Raw genomic sequence first — 17106 nt, 5'->3', positions numbered from 1 at the left:
TGTATGAGAGTGTGTGTTGTATGAGAGCGTGGGGTATGTGTGTAATATTAGTGTGTGTGGTGTGTGTATGTGTGTTGTATTAGAGTGTGTGTGTGTTGTATGAGAGTGTGTGTTGCATTAGAGTGTGGGGTATGTGTGTAATATTAGTGTGTGTGGTGTGTGTATGTGTGTTGTATTAGTGTGTGTGTGTTGTATGAGAGTGTGTGTTGCATTAGAGTGTGGGGTATGTGTGTAATATTAGTGTGTGTGTGGTGTGTATGTGTGTTGTATTAGAGTGTGTGTGTTGTATGAGAGTGTGCGTTGCATGAGAGTGTGGGGTATGTGTGTAATATTAGTGTGTGTGGTGTGTGTATGTGTGTTGTATTAGAGTGTGTGTGTTGTATGAGAGTGTGTGTTGCATGAGAGTGTGGGGTATGTGTGTAATATTAGTGTGTGTGTGGTGTGTGTATGTGTGTTGTATTAGTGTGTGTTGTATGAGAGTGTGTGTTGCATGAGAGTGTGGGGTATGTGTGTAATATTAGTGTGTGTGGTGTGTGTATGTGTGTTGTATTAGAGTGTGTGTGTTGTATGAGAGTGTGTGTTGCATGAGAGTGTGGGGTATGTGTGTAATATTAGTGTGTGTGGTGTGTGTATGTGTGTTGTATTACAGTGTGTGTGTTGTTTGAGAGTGTGTGTTGTATGAGAGTGTGGGGTATGTGTGTAATATTAGTGTGTGTGGTGTGTATGTGTGTTGTATTAGAGTGTGTGTGTTGTATGAGAGTGTGTGTTGCATGAGAGTGTGGGGTATGTGTGTAATATTAGTGTGTGTGTGGTGTGTGTATGTGTGTTGTATTAGTGTGTGTTGTATGAGAGTGTGTGTTGCATGAGAGTGTGGGGTATGTGTGTAATGTTAGTGTGTGTGGTGTGTGTATGTGTGTTGTATTACAGTGTGTGTGTTGTTTGAGAGTTTGTGTTGTATGAGAGTGTGGAGTATGTGTGTAATATTAGTGTGTGTGGTGTGTGTATGTGTGTTGTATTAGAGTGTGTGTGTTGTTTGAGAGTGTGTGTTGTATGAAAGTGTGGGGTATGTGTGTAATATTAGTGTGTGTGGTGTGTATGTGTGTTGTATTAGAGTGTGTTTGTGGTATTACCTTTTAAAACACTTTCAAGTGTGACTACAATCCGGAATAAAGTACGCACACATAGTAGTCATTTTGCCAAAAATCAGTAGGTTCACTTGATTTTGAATAAGGACCTATGTGTTTAACAGCCTCAAAAATATTACTTAAACTCATTTCTAAAGTTCTGTTTGGGAGCTTTAACATGTGATCTGATTATCAGCTACATTTATTTCTTTTTGTAAACAAGCACTCTAAAGCATTCACCCAAGGCAAAGAGGAGAAGTGAGTGGCACCCAGTAAAATGCATCACATGGGCTAGTGCTGTGCCCCTACCTTTAGTTTGAAGAACTCTGGTTATGAAAAACAAGCAAAAGTTCACCTGAGCTGCTATACAATCTTTTTGCATGGAATTCTGAAAGTCAGTGTTTTAAAAATACACTGCAATAATGAAGCCTTTGTTATTGGTGTTATTAGTTTTTCTGTAGTAGGAGGGCAGATGGGATATATTGGTACTTTATGATTTAGCATTAGTGGGAGACTGAGAGGATGTCTTAAAGAAGAACCATTTGACTGGTATTGAGATTAATTAGGAAGTTAATGAGCTAAGGAATTCATATATGGAAAAAAAAACAGATTAGCTAAAAGCTTAAAGTTTAGATCAACCTTAAATATCACCTAATAAAGATATTTGATTCTACTTGTATTTTTAATAACTTAATAAAGAAGCTTACAGGAGATTAATTGAGATTAATGACCCCTGAAAGAGAAATATGAGAAATGTATTTATTTTACTTGCTTGCTTGTAGCACAACATAGAACTCAGTTAACCCGACTTGAAAACAAATATCATTCTTAAAAGAGAATATAAGATTTTGATATTTTATATATGGATCGTAGAAAAACAAATAAGATTAATTACCTGTAGTAATATTTCTACTAATGCCAATCTTATAAATTATGATATTAAAAGGATTGTCAAACTAAACATTATACTTTCATGATTCAGATAAAGCAAGTAATTTAAAAAAAACTTTCCAAATAATTTCCTATTTCAAAATGTGCACACTATTTTTATATGCACATTTTCTGAGGCACCAGCTACTACTGAGCATGTGCAGGATTTATAGGATATACATATATGAATTGTGTGATTGGCTGATTGCTGTCACATGATACATTAGGAAGGAAAATATAACTAACTGACATTTGTCAGAAATAAATCTACTGCTCATTTGAAATTCAAACTTGTCTCAGGTATTTTGACAGTTTTTCACAGATAGATATCACTAGTTCATGTGTGCCATATAGAAAACATTGTGCTCACTCCCATGACGTTATTTATGAGTCAGCACCGACTGGCTTAAATGCAAGCCTGTCAAAGGCTTAGATACAAGGTAATCACAGAGTTAAAAAGTATATTAATATAACTATATTGATATGCAAAACTGGGGAATATGTAATAAAGTGAGTGTCTATATTTTAAACAATAAAAATTCTGGAGTAGACTGTCCCTTTAATAACCCTTATAGGGCCAGATATTTAGGGCTTTCACTCGCATGCAAACCATACCAGAAGTAAACTTTTAGCACTCGCAGGTTCATTTTACAAATTTGGTTGTTACATCTTACTTTCAAAATATTAAAAAAAAATCTTTGCTAACAGATTTTTAACATCACAATGTAAAATATATTGTACTGAAGAAACTAGTTCTGAACAGCTTGCAACTTCTTGTAGTGTAGTTAAGTGATAGTAAAAACAAACCATTGGTTAATTATGTTCTACATGAAAACAATAAAAATACCTTCTGTGTTTCACAATTGATCAGCTACACCTAATTAAATAGACATTAAAGCCATTTTTCCTTTCCTGCATCTAAAAGAGTCCATTTTCAAATGCATTATAGTTCAGGGATTTCTGTGCTTTCTATGCTTTAAGGCTGTCGTTTTCCATCAACAGAACTCTGGACTTGTCCTTAGCTATGAATTCGTCACATGCTTTTCTATACTTTTCTAACTTTTTTACATATTTAGGGCTAGTTTACAAGTGGAGCGCTAATTTATTTATAAATTCGCCCATTTACAGGCGCGCTATAAAAAAACAGCCATGACCCCACATTTCCCATTGCTCGTTTCTTAATCAAAAACCACACAACACCTTCTTGGGAGAGAAAAGGCCGCAGCTCCTTTATTAACATAACCAAATAAATTAACATATATAAATTAACCTTTACAACATCATTAACCACACCTCCGTGCTTGCTCTTGTTTAAGTATAAGCCCCCACCCCTTCCAGGGCGGGGCGTACCTCTACTTCCTTTCTTAATCATTAATAAACGTCAGCCATACTCTATTAGGCGTAAGCCTCAATAGGACCTAGCAAGCACTTCCGCCAATGCTGCGACAATTACCACTTTACTCCGGGGAGGGAGGGCGGGACACACCTCCTACCGTTTTGCTCCTGCCAGGACACCTGTGACCTCACTTCCGAATGCACCTTCTTATACAGATATCCCACCTTGGGATGTTCCACTCTTGCAGGGGTGAAGTGGGGTCACAGGTGCCCTCCTTCCATTCCTTTCATACGGGCCTTTTCTTTACAAGTGGCTGGTTATTGCTACTGCGAGCTCGTGGTAGCAATTAGTGCTCAGAAAATTAACCAGAGATCAGATCTCTGCTTAATTTTCAAAATGTGCCCCAATTGGCCCTTCTATAAAATTAAGTGTGTTGAAGCTTAGTAAAAAAAATCATCATTTTTATTTTTAAAAAAATAATTGCATAAAGCAGTTTTTATGGGTTAAATGTGTGCCTTTACATTGCGGTCTATGGGGAACTGTGTGTTCTCTGTAAATATGTGAGTGGGTGCATTGCACCTAACTTGTAATACAAGCGCACAGTTGCAGGCGCTGGTATTACTAAGTTGAATGCAGATTTCGCATTCGCAAAAGCGATATTTTGCACTCAACTTGTAATCTGGCCCTTATTCAAATTGTATTGTAAATGAGATGTAGGTGACTTGCTTCTTTTTTGATGGATCAGATTGTATTAAAAAACAAAGGAAAAATACCTGAGCATTCATGTAATGGAATAGGGCAAATCATTTTTTTTTTTTTAAAGGGACAGTCAAGTCCAAAAAAAACTTCCATGATTCAGATAGGGCATGTAATTTTAAACAACTTGCCAATTTTCTTGTACTGCCAATTTTGCTTTGTTCTCTTGGTATTCTTAGTTGAAAGCTAAACCTAGGAGGTTCATATGCTAATTTCTTAAACCTTGAAGGTCGCCTCTAATCTAAATGCATTTGTTTTTCACCACTAGAGGGCATTATTTTCATGCATGTGAATTTACCATGGAGACAGCTCTGATTGGGTAAACTGCAAGTCTGTCAAAAGAACTGAAATAAGGGGGCATTCTGCTGAGGCTTAGATACAAGGTAATTACAGAGGTAAAATGTGTATTATTATAACTGTGTTGGTTATGCAAAACTGGGGAATTGGTAATTAAGGGATTATCTATCTTTTTAAACAACAAAAATTCTGGTGTTTACTGTCCCTTTAAGTATAATTTTACTGAACCTAGTTGCTTCAAAGTTTGTATTGAGTGGCAATGTGAATTGCCGCACTGAAAAATGAATCAAACATGAACAACTGCAGTTAACAGGGAACAATTAATTAACATAAACGAAATATTCTGCAAGCGTGACGGTAAATGCTTTTTGTAGCTGATATTGTTATGGTCAGCAAAATGTAAAAGTAGTGTAGCATATTTCAGTCTCACTGATCTCTTATAGGGTGTGTTTTATTTCCATGGTCTAGTCTAAATCCTGAACCATAACAATTAGCACATTAATGGGGCATGAAAGTCAGAATGAAACCTTCATGGTTCATATTGAGCAAGCAATTTTAAGAGAGTTTTCAATGTATTTTTGGTTTCAAATTTACTTTGTTCCTTTGGTATCCGTTATTGAAATTCTTAGGTAGGTTCAGTAGCTGCAACTCACTACTGGGACCTTGCTGGTGATTGGTGGTTTTGCACACTGATCGCTTCCAGCTGCTTGAAACCCCTGACGATGTACAGGGTACGTCGCTGGTCTTTAAAGACCAGTTTGTGTAAGACTTACCCTGTACGACATGTGTCGTTAAGGGGTTAAGGATATCTGAACTAAAGCACAGGTAAAATAATCAGCTGATTAGTAAACATGGTTCTTTTACCTGCTCTCACCCAAAGTTATCCTGAAAACCTGTCCTGTTAGGGAGGCCTGAGGACAGGTTTGAAAATCAGTGGTATGGACAAATAACTGCAGTCAAAATTAGAGCAAGAAAAAAAACATATTTATAGGGAGTCAGGGGATATTTATAGGGAGTCAGGGGAGATAGAGAAGCCCTTCTAGGGAAACTATGGTCACTGAAGTTTAACAAAAATTATTAAAATCTTTGCAGACTTGGGGAGATTCCTTGCTTTGGATACGCGGTGCCCAATATGAGATGGGTAGTTTAGCTATTAAGGGGTTAATATTGATGTGTCTAATTGAAATGGTAGATTAATTTATATAATCAGTTAATTTACTCGTTGAGTCATTTTTTTTTAAAAAAAACTGAACATTTATGAAATAGTTTGAATTGTGTGATGCTCTTGTACTTAAAGAATTTAAACTCTAAGAGCTATATTATGTGTAACTCACATGAGAACCTGATTGAATATTCCAAGTTGCTAGTTAAAATGTTTTTCTAAAGCATTTTTATTGCACTTGATACTTTTATAGAGCAATCAGATGCTCCACTTTCTCTTGGAAAAACATGTATTAAGTGTTAGTACTTGCTATTGTGTATCATGTATTAAGTGTTAGTACTTGCTATTGTGTATCATGTATTAAGTGTTAGTACTTGCTATTGTGTATCATGTATTAAGTGTTAGTACTTGCTATTGTGTATCATGTATTAAGTGTTAGTACTTGCTATTGTGTATCATGTATTAAGTGTTAGTACTGGCTATTGTGTATTCAAAAACATGGAAGGCTTAGAGCAAAGAATTCAACCAAAAACACCACTGCTTGAGCTGAACTTTTGAGCCGCATCAGCTTTGTGCTTGAGCGTTATCCATCATGAATTTTAGCATGGCGCCTCTTAGATCTATCAACTGAGGGAAATTACACACGTCCTATCCGACATGAATAGTGTATCACACACTATACTGGCCCCATAAATATTAACAATCCGCACAGTATAGATTGCACCCCAGAGATGTTTATGCTCCATAGTGCTTGTGATTTTACACTGAACTTGCCCCAAATATAAACCCTCCTCAATAAAAACACAGAGATTTGTGTCTATTGTACAGATTTTCTCCCTTGAAATCATTTTGTAACAAAAGTATTAAAGTAGAGAATTATATTCAGGACATGAGATTAATGCAAAAATAAAACATTGTTCAATATAAAAATCCTCAGATTAATTTAAAGGGACACTGAACCCAAATTTTTTCTTTCATGATTCAGATAGAAAGTTGCTTAAAATTGCATGCTCTAATTTACTTCTATTATCGTTCTCTTGCTATCTTTATTTGAAAAAGAAGGCATCTATGCTAAGGGGCCAGCAATTTGTTGGTTCAGAACCATGGACAGCACTTGTTTATTGGTGCTGTCCAATCAGCAAGGACAACCCAGGTTGTTCACCAAAAATTGGCCGGCATCTAAACTTACATTCTTGCTTTTCAAATAAACATACCAAGAGAATGAAGACAATTTGATAATAGGAGTAAATTAGAAAGATGCTTAAAATTGCATGCTCTATCTGAATCACAAAATAAAAAAATTGGGTTCAGTGTCCCTTTAAGGGATTAGCAAATGTAGATTAAATCCTATGTTGCTTATAAAATTTCACCTGGAAGGATAAAGCATACACAGCAATAAAGGAAATTGGCTTCTGCGTGATTATTGCCACCTGGATTAAGAGTTACTGGAAGGGACAGACAGGAAGAGAGGATATTATTAGAACAGATTCTGTCTGTGTTAGCAATGGGCCACTGATCTTTAACTTGGTTAATAACATGATAGCTCTGTTCTGAAAAGAAAAAAAAATGCAGTGTCCTATGCAAAATAAACTAAAGTTGGAGTTTAGACAAAGGGCTTATAAAAGCAAATGAGTGAAAGTGCTGCTGTATTTATTCTTCATACATACAGTATCATTTTATATAACTAAATTATGGGCATTATCTCTACTGTTTATTATATGTATCTCTAATATATTTATTTCTGTAATACTATCAGCATAGAGTTAAAGTATAGAAGGAGACAATTCTATATATGCAGCAAACGTTCTCATTATGATTGACAGGCTTTGAGAATTGATTGTTCCCTAGTTAAAGGGACATGGATATGTATGAGAGCATACAGAGGTGGACTAAGGAACATGCACATGTTTCAGAACTATGGGCTGGATTACAAGTCGAGCACTAAGTACCACTTCCGCTAGAGTGCTAACTGCGTTAGTAAACCTTTTGCGTTTGTTGGGTTGCACTGGTATTAAGAGTTGAAAGTAAAAAGTTATTGCTCCAGTGCTAACCCAACAAGCGCTAAAACATTGTTACAAACACATTAGCAATATAGTGCTTAAGAAACTAGGACACTCCAGAATTATGAAGCTGAATTTTGGATTCCATGTTCTTTTGATTCCTCGTGATTCAGAAAGAGCATATCATTTTAAACAACTATCTAATTTACTCCTATTATCAAATTTGCTTCATTCTCTTCATATCCTTTGTTGAAAGAGCAGTAACATACTAGTGGGAGCTAGCCAAACTCATCAGATGAGCCAATGACAAGAGCCATACTGTATATATGCAGATATCAATTACCAGCTAGCTTCCAGAAGTGCATTGCTGCTGCAAAACTTATCTAGATATGCTTTTCAAAAACGATACCAAGAGAATAAAGGACATTAGATAATACAAGTAAATTGGCAAGTTGTTAAAAATTCCATGCTCTGCCTTAATCATGAAAGTTTGATTTTGACTTTACAGTTTCAGTGACAAATGTATTTAAAGTTCTGCTAGCCATTTATAGGTGCCACTAAGTTTCAGGGTGTGTTAGTCTATACAATGAGTTATTTTAATCTTATATCTTCATGGGCACATATATTATCTGTCTGAGTTATCAGACTGATCACTTCATAACAATTAGGCACTATTTAGGTGCCTTGTTTTATGTGTGCTACTCCTCACCAACACTTCAGCAAAGTCAATAGAGGCGAGGGGGACAGGAATCCTACACTTACCGTTATGTAGTTCTTATAACACATGATCTTACCCTATGCAGATATTCTCTATTATACCCTTAGCTAATTAATTAGCTTTATTCTGCACAATATTGTATCCTGTCTTACTCTGTAGCTTCTGCGCTAATTTGTGGATGTGTTAATATATTAACATTTCCATTTATTTTACCTTCTTCAGTCTATTTAATATGTAAATGCCACTGACTCCAGATTTTACATTGCAAATTCCACAAGGGGTTGCTTTTAAAAACAAAACAAAAAAAATGAAAAAAAAAAAAACACAGAGGAAAGGAGATGAGTATATGGAGCCAGAACAAAAAAAGAAAAGAATAAAAGAGATCTTAAAGTGAATGTAAACTTGAGCGTACTCGCTCAACTCATAGGATAGAATTTAAAACATTTGTGAGACTTTCATTCATCAAATTTGTAGTATATACTGATCTTCTGAGATTTTTACCTTTAAATGCTATAACGATAAGCGCCATTCCTCCGCCCGTCATATTGATCAATTGATTGACAGATGACAAATCTGCAATCCACCAATTGTTGTTCCCCCCCCTCCCGGGATGTTCAGCCCCTTTGCACATCTGTCACGCCGCGCACCGGAGCTAATCATTATAGCATTAAAAGATCAAAATCTCAGAAGATCAGTATATACTACAAAATTGATTAATGAAAGTCTCATTAATTTTTTTAATTCTATCTTATGACTTGAGCGTGTACGCTCAAGTGTACATTCACTTTAATGAAAATTAGCTGCAACCTGGACCATAAAATACAAATTACTTACTATTTGAAGTGGCACTATCAGAAGTAGATCAGTTTCAAATTCTAATTGGGAATCTCTGGGTATTTATTACCACTGTAACAATACATTGTTCTATATTGCTGTTAAGTGTGTAAATACAAAATTCCAAATATTTAACATTAACCATTTCTTATTTGCAGGACAAGAAAATGGAGCAAAGTGTATATTATTTCCTTAAAATAAAAACTCCACAGAAATCCATAAGTGCAGTAATTAGAAGATGCCTAGCACTCAGGTCATCCAACAACAGTTGCTCTAAAGAAACTGTGAAGAAACTTCACAACATGGTGATTGATGACAAAATATTGGCTATTTAAAGGGACAGTCTAGTCCAAAATAATCTTTCATGATTCAAATAGAGAATGTAATTTTAAACTATTTTCCAATTTACTTTTAGCACCAATGTTGCTTTGTTGTCTTGGTATTCTTAGTTGAAAGCTAAACCTAGGAGGTTCATATGCTAATTTCTAAGCTCTTGAAGGCTGCCTCTTCTCTCAGGGCATTTTGACAATTTTTCACCACTAGAGGGTGTTAGTTCATGCATGTCATATAGATAACACTGTGCTCATGCACGTGGAGTTCCAGTGAGCCAGCTCTGATTGGCTAAAATGGATGTCTGTCAAAAGAACTGAAATAAGGGGCCTGTTTGCAGAGGCTTAGATACAAGGTAATCACAGATGTAAAAAGTGTATTTATATAACTGTGTTGGTTATGCAAAACTAGGGAATGGGTAATAAAGGGATTATCTATTTTTTTAAACAATAAACATTCTGGTGAAGACTGTCCCTTTAATATAGTAAGTCCACAAAATCTTTAATGGCATAAAACAGAACATTTATGTCACTATTTTGGACAATAAATTCTGCCAAGAATACTAAGGAATCCATGTAGTTTCTATAGGCAATGTGTCCCTATGGATAAATCATGGATACACCACTTTGATCCTGAGGCAAAATCACAATCAAAACTGCTGGAAATGACATGGCTCTCCTCCTCCTAAGAAATGTAATCACCAATTTTATGGCATCCATGTTTTTGGATGCAGAGGGAAGTTTGATGGTTGACATAATGCAGTGTGGAGAGGTCATAAAAGACTACTATTCCACCTTGATTTAACAAGTAGCCCTACCAATTAAAAAGAAGGATTGGGAAAGTCCAGATTGATCAAGACAATTCTTCAGTGCATTGGATGCCATGACTGGATTCAAATTGTTGGATCATTCCAATATTTACTATACCTTGTCCCCAGTGGCTATAATCTATTCCAATATTTGTAGGATCACTTGCAATGAACAGATTTTATGAGCATTGATGATGTGATGATGGCTGTTTGAAACAATATTTAATTGGTCAAATTATTAGCATGCCTGTCTGCACGCCAATAATGCACTTTGGCTTTTGCTTTGAAAATAATCTGTTTATGTGCTGAAATTTTTATTCTTATTTTTTTTTTTTTTTGCAAAGTTGACCTTTTTTTAAAGCCAATATTTTAGCCCTATAACACTGTCATGTTCTGTCTCAGGATATCATGTGAGAGCCTCATTGTCTGGAACAGTTGCTTTAAAGGAAGATTAGTAGAAGCCATACTGATTGAAAATGAAAACAAATTTATTTAAACAACAAAATACTTTGTTTAAGCAAATACTTGCAGAATATTTAAATATGCTACTCAGGTATGTTAAGACCACATACAGCAGGAGTGAAAATAAAGAAAACTAGTAAGCAGAGATGCAGATTCAAAAAGGAAAGTCTTTCTCTTGGTAATAACTGAAATGTAAGATTTGCACAAGGCAGAAAACAACTTGCAAACTGGTAACAGGTTTAAAGGTAAAGACTCTCTCCTTGTAATTGCTGAGTGCAGGAATTGCACAATGCAGGAAACAACTTGCAAACTGGTAACAGGTTTAAAGGTAAAGTCTCTCTCCTTGAAATTGCTGAGTGCAGGAATTACACAATGCAGGAAACAACTTGCAAACTGGTAACAGGTTTAAAGGTAAAGTCTCTCTCCTTGTAATTGCTGAGTGCAGGAAATGCACAAGGCAGGAAACAAACTTGAAGATTGGTAACAGGTTTAAAGGTAAAGGCTGTCTCCTGGTAATACCTTGTAAACAGGTGCAAAGGAAAACTTTCTCCTGGCAATGGCCAAGTGCAGGAATTGCATAAAGCAGGAAACAAACTTGTAGATTGGTAACAGGTTTAAAGGTAAAGGCTTTCTCCTGGTAATACCTTGTAAACAGGTGCAAAGGAAATCTTTCTCCAAAGAAGTACAGGAAACAGGTTCTGACTTGACAAAACAGATCCAATGTGAAGACACCAATGCAGACTAAAAGCCATCCTTAAATAGGGAGGTTTTGCACAGGGTTGGTTCTGATTAATTCCAGAATTGAGAACACCTGTGTGTTGCACAGGTGTAATAACAAGTAAGGCAAATAGTTATTTATCAGATCTTTTAAGATCCATGCTATTGCTAGAACTGGCTGTGGCTCAACATGTAAGCAAACAGAAATAGCAATCACAGAGCCACAGGTTCAAATCCCCATACAGCCCTTCTTAGCAGAATGCCTCCCAGACCTTTTCTTTTTCTTTTTAGTCTGGAGGCTTGGTTCATGACAGATGCCCCCTCCAAAGAGCGCACTCTGGGCGCTCAAAGCCTGTTCAAACATCTGAAGGTGGGATTTACGAACAAGTGTTCCATTTGAAGCCCTAATACAATCAGATGGAATTGATTCTTCGCTTGGAACAGCTGCCTGAGATTGGGGACCCTTAGAAGATATCCCTGTAGGCATAACAAGAGCTGAAAAACCAAGACAGTTTTGATTTAGAGGTTCCTGATTATACCCAGCAGCTTGCAATGGACTGGCTGATGGGCAGGGTACCTCCGGGTAGGAAAAGACCTCTCCTTCAGAGTCAAGGAATTCGTTATCTGGGTCATATCTGCCTGATGGGTAGAGTACCTCCGGGTAAGGTATGACCTCTCCTTCAGAGTCCAGGAATTCATTTTCTGTGTCATTTATATCCAATTCAACCATCTCATCCAATTCTTTCTCAGTCAATGAGTAGCTGGGTGAAGGTGGTACAAGGAGGTGTGGATCTTTAGAATTGGCAGAGTCTGATTCAGCTGGAAGGTTTGTCACTTTTATGTCTGATGAGTGACTTTTGTTAGCTGGATCTCCAGCCAGGGCAGAAACAAGGTAATGTGCAGGATTTCCAGGAGGTATTTTTGCAGAGTTCCCCAATGTGGTTGATGCAGAAACAGACGCAGTGGTATGGGTAATGGATGTAGTTGGAGTTGTACTCCCAATGACCATCTGTTTCAAATCAGGTACCATTTCTTGAAGCGTGTTAGAAACGGTTGTTTGTAGAATAGATGTATTCTCCATAGCTGGGTCATCTCCAGGGGTATCACACAGTTTGCTAGTGGAAGTATAATTTGTTCCCTTAACATCAGAGTTCATTTTCAACTTGGCTGTATCTTGACTTGATCCTCTAGGAGGTCTTACTGGACACCCTGTGATGCGGTGACCAGGTCCCCCACAATAGAAACAGAGGTTAAGTTGTCTTCGCCGAATTTTCTCCTCTTCTGTTAAGGGTTCTTTAAAACCTTTCCTTGTTTGGGAGGTAACTTTAGACAAGGTTTCGGTTGGGAGAGATAACATTTCCACCAGCTCCATAAAGTTAATGAGTATGTCCTTAATAAACTTTAACACTGAATCCAATACAGCAATAATCCCAGAGGGCTCTCTTTTAAGGTCTTCACATTCTGTCATGTTCTGTCTCAGGATATCATGGGCGCCATGTACTAAGCTTCGAAGTGACCGTCCGTCTGTATTTCCGCGTCAAAATTCGCTCACGATCTGCTTCTCGTATGTATCAATCTGCGATCTGCTCGAAAAACCACTATTTTTCATCAGCGATCGTAATTTTACTCAACTCATCGTTCCGAAGCCTTTTTCCACTTACTACATGTTCGATCGCACGTAAATTCGCTGTAATCGGAAATTATGAATGTTACAACTAATCCGCCCGCTCCAACTTTCACTGTAACTTCGCGTGATTTGCTTCGCGACCATTTAGGTAGCGAATACAATAGAAAACTATAGGGGGTATCAACCTGACGCCAGGTAGAAGTACTTTAGTGAAAGGACTAGACTACTATTGTAGCATTATTGGTTTTTGGATCAGTGAATGAAGATGGAGACAGTTTTACACATGTTTCTTTTCCGATTAATTCAATTACGAGGAAGAAGGGCTTTTCTTTGGCAATTTTGGATTTAGTTTGACGCTTGATATCGTTGAACCTTTTTTTGCAGGACTCGATATCTTTTTTAGTGGGTCCTTGAGCACTCACTGCGTCACTAATTTTCTCCCAAATAATCTTCTTACGAGCGCCTGGGGTTTGCTTGACTCGACTACCATAAATATTGTCATAATATTCGAGTACTAGATCAACAAGTACAACATTCTGTTGATGCGAGAAGTTAGGGTTGCGAGTCTTCTTAGAAGTAGCAGAATCTCCGGAGCAAGCCATCTTGTCAAAGTGAATACCGAAAAGTAAATAAACAATATTCTAAGATTTCTGGGAAAATGCACATTCTTATACATGTCAGCAGCCAGACGTTGCCGCTTGTCTGGCGATTATGACACCTAGATCGTCACGTGGGTAAAGAACTAAACCAATCAGGTCGCAGACTGCTTCTTAACTTTGCTCTTTCGCGCCGAACGAAGCTTCAAAATTATCAATAATCCGATTGTCTTCGACACACAATAGACGCAAAATTTTACGGCTTGGTTTTTAGTACATTCATGTAACGAAGTGCCACCCGCATGGTGCGAATGCCGGCGGGTTATTTCGATACGGTCTGTGCGACAAAATTGACGCCTTAGTACATGGCGCCCCATGTGAGAGCCTCATTGTCTGGAACAGTTGCTTTAAAGGAAGATTAGTAGAAGCCATACTGATTGAAAATGAAAACAAATTTATTTAAACAACAAAATACTTTGTTTAAGCAAATACTTGCAGAATATTTAAATATGCTACTCAGGTATGTTAAGACCACATACAGCAGGAGTGAAAATAAAGAAAACTAGTAAGCAGAGATGCAGATTCAAAAAGGAAAGTCTTTCTCTTGGTAATAACTGAAATGTAAGATTTGCACAAGGCAGAAAACAACTTGCAAACTGGTAACAGGTTTAAAGGTAAAGACTCTCTCCTTGTAATTGCTGAGTGCAGGAATTGCACAATGCAGGAAACAACTTGCAAACTGGTAACAGGTTTAAAGGTAAAGTCTCTCTCCTTGAAATTGCTGAGTGCAGGAATTACACAATGCAGGAAACAACTTGCAAACTGGTAACAGGTTTAAAGGTAAAGTCTCTCTCCTTGTAATTGCTGAGTGCAGGAAATGCACAAGGCAGGAAACAAACTTGAAGATTGGTAACAGGTTTAAAGGTAAAGGCTTTCTCCTGGTAATACCTTGTAAACAGGTGCAAAGGAAAACTTTCTCCTGGCAATGGCCAAGTGCAGGAATTGCATAAAGCAGGAAACAAACTTGTAGATTGGTAACAGGTTTAAAGGTAAAGGCTTTCTCCTGGTAATACCTTGTAAACAGGTGCAAAGGAAATCTTTCTCCAAAGAAGTACAGGAAACAGGTTCTGACTTGACAAAACAGATCCAATGTGAAGACACCAATGCAGACTAAAAGCCATCCTTAAATAGGGAGGTTTTGCACAGGGTTGGTTCTGATTAATTCCAGAATTGAGAACACCTGTGTGTTGCACAGGTGTAATAACAAGTAAGGCAAATAGTTATTTATCAGATCTTTTAAGATCCATGCTATTGCTAGAACTGGCTGTGGCTCAACATGTAAGCAAACAGAAATAGCAATCACAGAGCCACAGGTTCAAATCCCCATACAGCCCTTCTTAGCAGAATGCCTCCCAGACCTTTTCTTTTTCTTTTTAGTCTGGAGGCTTGGTTCATGACAAACACTTAAAAACCTACAAACTTTGATTTCAATAAAGTAAGCATAATCTTTCCAATGTGGGGTCTTAACCTCCTGTATTTTACAGATGACTACTGTAACAAAACTAGGCAGTAAACAATGGGAGCCCGTGATATGCATCTTACGTCTCCTTACCTGTCCCTTTAGAATCAAAATCACTGGGGTGGAGTAGCCCTAATATCCAAAATAAACAAAGGCTTAGGGGACATCTTAGTTGAATGAAGCAATCGTTCACTTGCCCATTAAGCTGCCATGTGTCATACAAACACAGCATTGGTCCTATTTTTGGGGCCTTAAGACTCTAAAGTATCTCCTACCATCTCTATCCATAGAAATATCTCATTGGACCTAGTATTTGAAAGAAAAATGCACCTCCAACAAAAAGGTTTTAAGACCTTATAGCTGGCAAGTGATCCATACCTATAGTTTCCATCTCAGCTATGTTGAGTTACACATGCTGCATGGTGTGCAAGTAAAATCATGAATAGTCTTGTCTAGCAGTTTAATTCATCTGCTGTACAATAATATTATTTATGTTCCTCCATTCACACCCTGTAACATGTATAACTTACATCTATACAGAAAAACATAGTCACGGCATCACTAATATAGCATTTACATCTAGCCGCATCAGTCTTGTTTTGTTGTTGGTGTAAGACCTCGTAGAACCTTCTTTTTAGAAGTTATTACATATTTTTGAGAATCTTAATAAATAATGAAAGGAATAGCTGTAAAATCAGTATATAGGATGATTTATTGGTGTATTTTTTTAATGCTCCTTTTTGAAATGCTAATAACAGTTGACAACATGTAAGAGCAAATGTTGTGGTTACCCTTACTTGAAATGAGAATTGAATACAATTTTGAAAGTTTCCTGTATTATATGATTAGTTTTCTTGCTTCTTATTTTTTGCATAATGATAGTGCAAGCAAAGTGATAAAAATTAAATTGTGTATTCCAATTATGAATTATTAATTGTTATCGGAAAAAAGAAAAATAATCCTATGTGTTGGCGGGATTAATGCTACATGGAGAAAAATAAAATTATACCAAAAAAAGCTACATTTAAGTATTCCTATAACTAAAAGTATTGCCTAAAAGTACAATATCCGTTCAATATAGAAAGACAGATTGATAGAATTTGAATAATTTCTCAGAAAATCACAGGAATGTATGTACAAATGAAATGAAGGAGTTAATAAATATCTTAATTGTCATCCTACTGTCATTTTTTTTTTTTTTAAATTCTTTTATTGAGATAATTCCAAAATATACATAGAAAAGCATTAAGAAAAAACTTTTAAATTAACATCAGATGTTACAATAGATAATTATCAGTTACAATTAGACAATTAGGTTTATAACAGTAGGGCTCGAGGTTGATTATTATTACTGGGTTAGGCCGCAGGTACCAATCAGCCGACACTCAAAAATAAAAGTATACAGTAGGTATGTTAGTGATGAAAAAGACCATTGTGGGAATGTCTATGACCTCCCTCTGACTATCGTAAGTTAACCCTGTGTTGTGAGTATTTTTAGAGTCTAAGTGTAGGGATATTGCATGCGAGATTGCATTTTTATGGTCAGTTGATAGGATTGGGCAAGGGAATGGGTTGCTATTGGCTGTTAATATATTCCTCCCAAAGGAACAATATATTATGTAATTCTTCTACTCGCCTGGTGCTGGTATAATGGTATTTCTCTAACTGGAGGTAGTGTGTCACCCTGGATTTCCAGACTGCGGGGGATGGCAGGTCTGATTTTTTCCAATTAAGCGGGATTAGTCTTTTAGCAGAGTTGATCATGATTGTGAGGAGTGTTTGTTTTAGTTTGCATGAAATTTTGGGGAATTTATTGAAAAGAAAAACCCATGGTGTGAACGGAAGTGGTGCACCCATAGCTTTTTCAATCTCTGGTCTGAGGGAGCACCA

The sequence above is a fragment of the Bombina bombina genome, chromosome 2, assembly GCF_027579735.1.
Source record: "Bombina bombina isolate aBomBom1 chromosome 2, aBomBom1.pri, whole genome shotgun sequence".
Taxonomy (NCBI): domain Eukaryota; kingdom Metazoa; phylum Chordata; class Amphibia; order Anura; family Bombinatoridae; genus Bombina; species Bombina bombina.
The sequence above is the reverse complement of the archived record's forward strand: the minus strand, read 5'-3'. Positions refer to the sequence as shown.